The sequence below is a fragment of the Anneissia japonica genome, unplaced genomic scaffold, assembly GCF_011630105.1.
Source record: "Anneissia japonica isolate Jap-2015-1 unplaced genomic scaffold, ASM1163010v1 scaffold287715_len1027211_cov185, whole genome shotgun sequence".
NCBI lineage: Eukaryota > Metazoa > Echinodermata > Crinoidea > Comatulida > Comatulidae > Anneissia > Anneissia japonica.
The window spans coordinates 773,295-785,214 of record NW_022724789.1 but is presented as its reverse complement, the minus strand read 5'-3'; the positions used below and the strand labels follow the sequence as shown (position 1 = coordinate 785,214).

The window sequence follows — 11,920 nt, the reverse complement described above, 5'->3', positions numbered from 1 at the left end:
AGTTAGCCGATAAATAAATTCATTTTGAGAGTCATTGGTAATTCTGAATTGCTCAGCTAAGGAACATATAATCAAGGGCTTATTTTGTAATGGATATGGAAAGGTGATGATAATGATGATATTGCAAAAATAATTTATAGGGTTTAGATCCACAAATAATGAATGTAGGCCATGTTTTTTTAAAAATTCTATAATCAGGTCACACCTATGTGAGCATAGGTCTAGCATTTTTTTGTATTGAGCACCGGGTGTCATATTTTATAATACAACCTAATGCTTTTTGATAATTTCAAAACCCTAAGCAGCTTGTTTAGAAGACGTAGTTGGAAGGGTACTGTACGGGCTACGTCCGCTAATGATACCTCTCAAATTTAACATCAGTGCATAAACTACAAAAAAAAACAAAAAAACTTTACGTTCGACCTCGTTTATACATTGTCTATGGATTGTTTAATTATCCAGTTTAATTTCAAATTATATTAATAATGATAGTCTAGTAATGAACAAGATAGCTGAAATGCAAGCTTATAAAAGTCCTATTGCACACCATTCTTTTGAAGAAAGTCTAAGCCGTTTTGACCATCGTGGACCAAGACCTATGTGCACGTTTTAAACATTTCTGTAATTTATTGCGAAAGAAATGTTGATGCAGAAAATAGAGGTAAACTCGATAATAATCGTATTGATGATGATATTTTTAAATAAATTTAAAACAATCCATTGTCTATCCTATTTAAAACTTATTCATTCATTCATCTTTTATTTCAGAATTACAAATCTATAGAACAAGAACAACAGAACAAGGCGATCAAGAGCACAAGAAAAAGTAGATACACAATTTGCTGTATCTGCTGTACACAAAAGCATTTCAAGTTAAATACTGACAGATGCAGAAGCAAAAATAGGAAAATGTGATTCCCGAACATAATTAAACAAAAACATCATCAGCAAATTAAACAACTCTGTAGACCAGAACAGAATTGCGAAAATAAATTAACCAACAAAGAAAGCGAAAAAGTATACTGTGTTATATAGAAATTTGACAAAACCACAAAATATTTAGATCTATGAGATATACAAAAGTGATAGTACAATTATAATGATTGTTGGTTGGATAATGAAGGTTCTTTGAGAAAAATACATTCATGGCACGCATGATTGGTTCATTTACAGTAATAGTAAACATTTACAGCATGAATTTATTTAAAACATAGAATGAAATCCAAGCAAAGAGTGAACAAAAACCATTGCATAAATTAGGTCTCTAGTCTACTAATTTGGTAGTGAATAGCACTGTTCACTTTATGATACATAATGTTTCGAACATTCGGTACACATAATTTATAGGTTCTCCTTAAATTGCATAATAATAATAATAATAATAATAATAATAATAATAATAATAATTATTATTATTATTATTATTATTATTATTATTATTAAAAAAAATTATTATTTTTATTAATAATAATAATAATAATAATAATAATAATAATAATAATTATTATTATTATTATTATTATTATTATTATAAGATTATTATAAGATTATTATGCAATTTATGGTGAACCAGTTGCCGTATTCCTTTAATGCAGTAATTGTTGGAGCCTTGGGTAAAGAGCCCATAAAACGCTGATATGGTGACCCTATCGTCCAGCTTTTATACCTTGCCAATCTCATCTACATTCTTTCTGTAACAGTTTCATATCATTTGAAGGTTTTCATGGCGAATTAGTAATTTATATTAAATACTTGCGGTACACCACGTAGATAGTTTCTGAAAAGAACTGTTGTTTCTTTAATGTCTCGACGTTTCAATTGAGTTGCTTCAATCGCCATCAGGAGAATAATATCTGTGTAAGCAGGGAAATACTTATGTTTAGAAAGTGAGACTTTGCTGCTGATTGGTGGAAAACTAAACAATAGCTGAGGCTAGGTTTGAAACATATCGATTTAAGATGTCAAGAGAATAGGTCAGTCATTATTAGATAATTAATAATAATCATCATCAGTTGTTGTCCCTCGATTTTAATAAGCCAAATAATGTGTCTTGATGGTTTCTATTACATTTTGGAAAGTTCGTGTCTGTATTTGCTTTTTCCACCTTGTTGAGTTTCTCAAACTGTCTAAGGTCTTGCATTGTCACAGTACTCTTCTGTGTAAACACATGTAAATTCTTCTTTATATTACTTTCTGTTTGGAAGTTTTACCGTATTATACATTTACACTTTGCAGAATTTTCGGCGTTTTTCCTAAATTTTATTATATTGTTCTTATACTTCATGATGAACAATTTTTTATTTTTGTGTTGGTATTTGTTATTCAAAAACTCCACCAAAACTCCACTAAAACTAAAGTTTTGATACAACATTAAATATTGATATAAAAAGACCATTTTTGGTTTAGGTACTGCAACATCAGCGTACATTATATTTATATATTATAGGCCTATATATGCATGTATAATACTTATATATGTGGCAGAAATGGCGACATACTACATAATATACCAATAACAACATATATCAAATATTAACATTTTATTGAAAAAAGGACTTCATTTACCCGACCATCTTGAATATTCCGTTGTAATCGAATAACGAAGCATTTAATTTTCTACTTTCCACAAATTAGCTTTTGGCCACCAATTAGATTGCATTGTCTCCTCCATCCAAAATTTAGTCTCAGATGAACGGTCATCAATGAGCTTGGTCGTCCCAAATGGAACTCCCAAACTCTGCTTCACGCTCAGAAGAGGACGCCTAAACTCATCCTCGTGGGTTAGCGATTCGATCAACTTTAATCCTTTCTCCGTAAAACAAACTATAGAAATGATCTGTAAAAGTATTATCTTAATAAACACCAATCTGCTGATCTGTCATAAAGCCCAATAATTTGTAGTGTCGTAAATTGTATATCATAATAAAATTACTATTAAATCTTAAAATATAATTGGAAACAAATTGCTTAAAATAAGCAATGTAAGCAAATTTCAACTTTTCTTATAGGCCTAATATATATTTAACTTTTAAAATGTTATATTTTATGGTATGATTATTTAGCAGTACTCATGAATATTCAGCAATGTTAATACGCTACCTTGATAATTTAATACAATAGTTTGTTTAAATTATTGAATTACATTTACAGTATTACCGTATTAATTCATCATTTCATTTCACTTTATTTCGGAATAACTCCCTAGGACAATCATACAACAAATACATAGGCCTATATAAATAAGTAGTAATATGATAGAGATAACTCTAAAATGTCTTGCAGCAATGCTGCAAAATATATAAATGCGCAACCTAAAAGAGTAATCTGCGGCCAACCACGCCACTGAGGCTTTGTTGGAAATTCAAATCCGATTGAAGCATGCAATTCATTCATACTCATGCGCATGTGTATCAGACCACTTATCATCGATGCATGGCAACAGAGATCAATATGATACGCCCTCTTCTTACCTGCAGTTGACATCATGGCAAGATCTTCGAAGAGATGCTATTTATAAGTAAGTACGGTAATGATATGACCGAGATAAACACATATCGTCCCATATGTATACATATATACATACATATACAAACATATATACACACACACATATACATATATATATATATATATATATACATATATACATATATACATATATACATATATACATATACATACACATACACATACAGGACAAAAATAAAGTCATCCAAACAACAAGGCATTCCATAATCGTTTACCTTAGAGCTATTCAGCATGCATTGTGTCACTGTAATTACTAATATTATGTTTTTACTACTAATGACTTTCACGAAATTGAAAAATACATTTTCTAAGACACTCATAGAATGACGGAATTTCTTGAACAACAAACATCTCACTAGCGCTACAAAATCTCGGCAAATTAAGAAGCATGCGAAAAGCATTAGGCTTAATTATTGTAACCAGTTTGTAAAGATCTAATGGTGGTTACTTTGGGATTTTTCCACAATGAAGCACGGTACATGTTTATACAGTAACTATTAAAGAGTATGCACTAATTGTCAGAGCATTCTTAAATTTACTTCTAAGATTTTTTCCTCTTATACAAAAGAGAGTGATACTGCTGCATATGCTGCATAATGTCATTCTCATCTTTCATGCCATTGGAAACAATACCATGGCCCAGGTACGAAACGGAATCGACATAGTCCAGTTTCTTTCCTATAAACAAATACGTATTGGGCACACCGGACGGTTCCTTTGTTTTGGGGCATAACACCATACAGTCTTTTTTTGCATTTTATAATAGGTCATGCTCTTCGGCAAATTGTTACATAATTATATATGTGTTTGTAAGCTAGAGACTGAACGACCATATCATCAGTATAATGCCGTTACATAAACATCAATGACTAGTCTCACTCAATTTAATATTTAATTTTGAAATAAGCATTGTATTAAAAAAAAAATTGGGATAACACACCTTGTCTTACTCCATCTCTAGATATTTGACTTCCCCAACGAATAAGAAATTTATGTTTGTACAGTACCAAGTCTGTCTCTTATACACATCTAGATGTGTATAAGAGACAGATATATATGTACTGTATATAAAATACATGTATCAGTTGAGTGATTCTCTTTGAAAGCAAACTGATATTAGATTGCAAGGTATCTCCGGACATACTCATTAGAATATTCTCAGTTTAAATATAACTGAGGCAATGACAATCCGTCGATAGTTAGTTTTACTTGAAACATCCCCCCATTTAATTTTAATTATGGGGACAATAATAACTTTAACCATTTCTTCTACAGCTACACCGTGTGTCAACATTGCGTTAGAACACATGCTAGGCAAGACTCTAACGTTTGTAGTAGCGTATATTTTAAATGTTCGCTGGACAGTCCGTTCAAACACAAGCTTTTCCAGTTGCAAGTTTACGAATCAAATCATTAACAGTTTGACAAGTTACACAGGTTAACACAATGAGTAATATCATTTTGGAGTACATTTTCAACAAACTTTTTATGAGTAGTACCCGGGAAAAGACATGGTGGAGGTAACAGTGTCATTAGTCTGAAAGTGATGTTCTTGTATTTACTAATTATGGTAAAATCTGTGTATATATGCAACAACTGCTTTAAATGGATTCTAGTATTCTATGGTGTCGATCGTCATTTTTGAAGTCTCCAATGATTGAGGCCTAGTTGAAATCGATGCGTTTTCTGTGCGTACACTTCATCTTGCTTTCAGTTACAGTACAGAAGGTGTGATTACTTTCTTATTGGCTCTAAAGTATGGTTTCCATAACACTGCTATACGCTATCGTCGACAGCTGTCTGACTAGTTTTAGTTTTTCAGCAGAAACAGGGCATTAAACATACCATACGACATTTAGAAGGTATTTGTGATTGGGTTGTTTTCTAGGCAGAATTAAACTTATAATTTATTGTTAGAAAATAGTCAAGCCATTCCAATAGTTTAGCAAGAATAGTTTCTGTATTATGAGATTCATGGATGGGAGCCCTCAGTTGTTATGAATTAAATTTGACACATTTTCTAAAGGTACTCAAAAGTGGTGTCGCGTATCAACAAATTATGTTTGTAATTCTTTTGACTAAAGTTTGAAAAAAGAAATTATTATTATATGTAATATATAGGCCTATATAGTATACACCAAACCTAATTAATAATTGTGTAAATTGTTTTCAATACTAAATATTTCTCACAAATATTCCATAATGCCTTCCTCCCGCCCTGTTCCTGAATAGCTAGTAATACACGCGGGGCTTTTATGGGTGATTCCATTCCATTATTTTCGCTTATGCTCTTGCGGTAATTTTTCATTTAATTTATGTGACCTTGTTCTTGTCTTTTCATCCCAAAATGTAATCACCTCTTCGTTAAATCAATTTGTACCACTCCACTAAATTGTATAATCCGTTTGTTAGTTAATTTTTTAAATAATTTGATGTAAATAGCATTAATTATTTTTTATTATTATCTTTTCATTTAATTGATATTGTCTTTCCATATTGATATATTTAATTTAATTGTTTTCATTGATCTGTATTGTATTGAAATGTAACAATTTCGGAAATAATTGTATATAATAGTTTGTTAGGTAATTACTATATTTATTTCGTTGATGGTGAATTTTCAAATTCTAATTATTTTAATGATGTATTATAATATTAAGTACATTTTTGTAGTCTCTGTATAATATTTTGTAATTTCATTTTATAATGTTGCCCATTTTAATAATGTATTTTATCATCTTTTTATGTAGGCCTAAAGCGCATTGAACAGATGTAAATCTGTGCGCTATATAAATAATGATAATAGTAATAGTAGTAATAATAATAATAATAATAATAATAATAATTACTATTATTATTATTATTATTATTATTATTATTATTATTACGTAATCCTGCTAACAAACAGACAGACAGACAAACAAACGGCGATGATTACATAATTGGCTGGCGGAGATAATTAATGCGTTTGGAGACGGACCCCCGCCAAGGTCACATTTCCCCCGGGCAGGGGTAACCATTCTCCATATTGTAACACCTTGATCTGACCATGTTCTAATAATTTAGTCATATTGTTCGGAATAGGCCTACAGTGTCTTTACATAGATATTGTAGTGGCTTAATCTGTAACTCTCAACGACGTACCTATAAAAACGACATTTTATTCTGTATTAGGCTTTACTCTTAATTCTGCATTCAAATTGATATTCATTTCAATTAATGATGATGATGATGATGAAACATATTGAACGTCCACGATTTATACATTATTCGCTATTTTGTGTTATGATTCAACCTATATTTACTTAGCCTATATCGATTAGCGACACTGGAACTGCCTGCTAACCACCTTCAAATTGCAACTTGAAATCCATGGGGAAATAGTGATTGCTTTTCTAGGTCATTATGGTCATTTCTGTGTAGTATACATTGGAAGATGATACTCACCCGAGTGTACGTTCTAAAAAAGAATGGATAAAATAGGTTGTATTTTGTATCAACGCTATATTCGGCTCAGTTCATGTAAACATAAATCTATCAATTATTAGCTACTGTATGTTTTGGTGTTACAAAATGAAAGATTCATCTGCTTCACCAAAACCTAATTCTACCTTACTCACGATCACGGTGGTGAGGGACGGTACTAGGCGAATAAAAGAACCTGGTTCAATTCCTATCCCAACCATTATTATTATTACTGTATTAGGTTGCTGTGTGCGACCTTCAACCCCCAACTAACCACATTGGATTTACTGGCCACTGGTTGCCAAATATTCCAAGGCTTCCACGTGCTAGTATATATCTCGATCCTATCATAAATGGGACGGTTTTCCCTATCTGTTAATGTTATGTCTATTTGTTTTTCTATTTAATATAATTCGATTTTGGTTATACACACTGATCAGAGCGGATTGAAATGTTACGATCTACAGATTAGAAAAATATATCGAAATGAGAATTGTTGGACTATGGAAGTAGGTAATTTACTTTTCTCTATATGGGCTTTGATTATATTTGGATTGCACAAAACGTTAATGACCAGAGAAGTTTCATTAATGATTTTAAATTACGTTTAAAGGATATTGAAAGGCAAAATTTTCTTGAGAATATAAAATCATTTTCCAGATTAAACTATTACTGTGATTTAAATATTAAATATTAAAGTGATAAAGCGAACGAATATGTAAACTATGTAATTATGATTTAGTAGAAGATGAGTTTCATTATATTTTACAATGTCCTTTTTATGAAAAGTTAAGAAAAAAATATTTACCACCATTGTATGTTCATTTTCCTACAATTGAAAAAGTTAGCCTACTTTAATAATGTCTTGTAAAAATCAAAATAGGCCTATTTATTATAATCTTGTTAAGTTTACTTTAGCTTGCATAGAAAAACAGAAATCATTATTTTAATACATAGTTTTATATTATAAATATTGTTTAACTTGTATTTGGGCCTACGGCCTATAGGCCTATGTTTAATAAATGTCCTATGTATTATTATACCTAGGAACGAAAGAACGTATAATAAAGTTAATTGTTTATCTTTGTATTAACTTATAAGAGATTCTTACATAATGTGGCATATACTTCTAATTTGACAATCCATATTTTAGACTTGGAGTCAAAACGACAATATAACAGCACGCCAATTAAACCAAAATGATAATAACGAAAACGGAAATCAACCGAGGCCTAATGATGATAAATTGACAACGCCTACGAGGTAATTACTCAAATAAGTGCAAAGAGCCTCAAATAGTCATCGTAATGTAAAATGTGAAAACACTATTGTTATTGTGTATTTTAATCAATCGTCACTCATTTGTACACAGGGACATGAAAAGTTTACATACTCAGCTCTACTTGCTGTTTTAACGACTAATGACGGCAATATTTAAGTCGCATAAAAAATCTGTTTATTTATCATTCAGTATGGTCTACTGCCGTTTTTAAAGAAAGGTGCGACCGTTTTGTCTCTGGTATACTATTTCCGATTGTACCTCATTTACAGTTCAATTCATATTTATCTGCTCATTATCCGTTCAATGAGATAAGATGAAATTAAAATATAATAATAAGTTTTTAAAAAAAGGTAAATGTGGATTATGACTAGCAAAAAGGCCCTTTAGATGTTGTTTCAACTGACCCTTTTTTTTTTTTTTTTTGTAAAACTCGTTGGAATATTAGATGTGGAACTCTGTAGGCCTAACATGTATTGGCAATATTACCACCAGTGTGTATTGGGGTGGATTCTAGAGGTATGCATTAGCATTATTGGGTACACAGAGGCGTCGAACTTGCCTCTGGGCCGCTCAGCTGTCCGGTCCACAGTGGCGGGTTTTTGTGTGTGAATCCTTGGAGGCCAACATCCAAATGCTCCATTAAGGTTGAACGACTTTTATTTTTGGCTAATGAGGAAGATCCTATTCCTTAGATCTGCATAAACACACAGTAAATGGTTGGTCGCCTTGCAAACACATACCCTTGCATCTGTAATAACACTGACCTGAGCGCAAGCCGTTTCACCCTTGATTGTCTTGACGATAGATAATAATGTGAATGCATTTTGCAGGTTTTTGCAGGGGGAACGCATTCGATGATATATGTAATTTTCTTTCCATTTAGGTTATTTATTTAGGTTAGATATAATCAGATAAAATCACGTAAGAATGTATTGAATTTAATTAGGGAAGGACGAGGTCCAATTTCACCAAGAAAACATGTTAAGTTTATGTTAGGAATTTGAATAGCGCATAAAGTACTACTGCACTGAAATCACTGTCCGGGTACATGTTCAATCATACACCAATACCAATGAAATGAAAGTTTAAAAAGAAGTCCTCTCAAAAGTTGACATCGTAAATTATTTAGGCTCCCCATTTATCTCATGCCTGTTGAAGTTAAACACTCTGTCTTCCCCATCATATGTGATTGGATGTGATGCGCGTAGCCTTGTGCAGACCATATTCGTTCTTGATTAGTTGTTATACAAGTTATTGTATATGGATTTGTGCGCAAATATACGCTGGCACACAGATCTATTCGTGAACATAAAACGATATTAGGGAGTTTTCGCAAGCTTACGATAACGAATACGGTTACGTCATCAAATTTTTAGACAACCCTTATCTGCCACAATGGAGGAGATTCATGCCTTTTGCATGAATCAAAGATCATATTCAGCAAAGAATGTTTGAGGCACGAATGACAATAATGATAATGAGCCAAAATTAGGAAAGGGGGGGGGGGGGGGGGGGGCGGTGAATATGGTGGCTAGCCACCACCCTTCGGTGACCGTAAAAAAAAAGGTCACTCGTCTTGTGTGTGTGCTTCTCATGTATACATGTTACGTGTAGTAGGCTGCTCTCGTAATACATGATACACTTTCTATTTTAAGCTTAACTTGTTTTCAGATGTCAGCCTAGAGCGTCTAGCCGTCTACTAATTCCAAACAAATCTCAATTGGGAAGGGCGGCCCTCCCAAAACCCATGATCAATGTGGGACACGTCCCCAAATATTTTAAGGGGGTGGAAGGTTTCTCCTCACTTTTCGTCCGCAATGTAATAATTTCCTAAGTCAAGAAGATGCCTGAAAATTGTTGAAATGAACTGCATAAANNNAAATCCTAGAGCCGCCACTGATGAGGTACCGGTATTCGTTATCGTGCTCGTAAGATAGCGAAAATCTCTAATACTAACATTAGTCAAACAAAAAAAATATGTTTTTGTTTCCTTTTACTGAATCCTAATCATTGGGTTGCGTTTGGATATAGCAATTATAAAAAACAATATATTGGATGACATGTATCATTCTTAATTCTTATATTAGGAGAACTTGGATAATTATACCGACGTACTATTATGTATTTTAATTATTTTTCTTGGAAATACGAGAGGAATGACGTCTGCTTTATGTGTTCAAAAATTAGTTTGATTTGGAAAGATCACATAAGCCTAATGATACATGCTTTGCCATGGATAATAGTGTAAACCTCATACATAGGCCTATTTACAATATTTCCCATAGTTCCCATTGCCTTATGTAAGGTCCATCTAAATATGTAATCGCATGCGTTATATTATCGGCCAGTAGCAAAGCTGTGGGTGGGGGCAGTAAATTGTCTTTCCCCACCCCCAAAAGAAAGAAGAAAAATCATCGGGGAGAATAAAATATCTACCTATAAAATCGATAAAATAAGCCTCTTAAACCTCTAAGTTGTCATATTTTTCAAGGGCTTTGTCCCCTGAACCACTTTCGAGGCATTTTTGAACGACGCCCGACCACCACCTCGGGCCACCCTAGTATATTGCCCCAAAAATTTTATCTTGCCGCTCACTTGCTCCCCCCCCCCCCCCCCATTCAGACTTCAGACGCTGGCGCTGCCACTGCTATCGGCAAATAGAGATTATACATGATGACTAGGATTCCTATATCATGAAATTCCTTTTCATTTATGGTTGAACTACGGTAGCCTACTATTAAAATCATATAGTGTATCTTACAATTTAATATAATCCAATAAAAATACAAAATATAGCAGTAGTAAGGCCAAGTATAGTACGTAGTATTATTATAACTATTTATTATTATTATAAATATTCATTATTTATTGACATTTGATATAATTTAATTTTAGGTGGGACTATGTTTATTTTATCTTGGCACCTATTTCAATTAATTTAGGCTTTTCGTATATATTTTCAATCGGGGAGGGTGTGTATGCTGCTAATACACCAATGTTATAGCCAATACATCGAAGGCTCGTAAAATTGCAGGATCGGCCGCTCTAGTTGTCAATAGAATATCATAACGTTTTCGTTAATTATCAACAAAGGTTATTGGTGCGGTTAACACATTACAAGCGACTGAATTGTAGTAGAATGTTCGACCGGCGACAGCCTGACTTGCCAATGTATTGATTGAATAACCCATATCATAGTTAGCTACGATTGATTGATTTCTATTAACAAATACTTTATTCAAAATCATGATTTGAGTGTCAACAGAGACTAACTTTTGCATTATTGTCTGCGATTCGTCAGCAGTGATGGTGTTAAAATGAGGCAGGGAGGATAATTTTGAATATTATGATTTAGGACATGCATGGCGCCAAATTGATCGAAATAGTATTTGACTCCAAGTGCTCGTTCACACGGAGTCGTGTCGGGTTTCGTTCGTCCATTATATTCAGTGGCACCGGTATGCCGAGAGCTTTATTCTTTTTGGAATTAGTTTATTTTTCTTGTTGATTTACAGTATCATCTGATAACTAGAGCATATGTCAGATTTGTTCTCATCTCAATTATCATTTTGCAATAAAGCCATCATCGGTCTGTCTCCACTCTTTATTTATATAAATATATTCGAACTTGTTTCCAAATTCAAT

At 32.7% G+C, this 11,920-nt stretch overlaps 1 non-coding gene across 1 annotated transcript; it reads right to left on the bottom strand.

Moving 5' to 3' along the window:
* Positions 1-2,643: 2,643 nt before the first annotated feature.
* On the bottom strand, positions 2,644-2,854 carry LOC117112602. Its single transcript, XR_004446063.1, has one exon. It is a non-coding gene; the product is annotated as a small nucleolar RNA U3 (small nucleolar RNA).
* Positions 2,855-11,920: the final 9,066 nt, after the last annotated feature.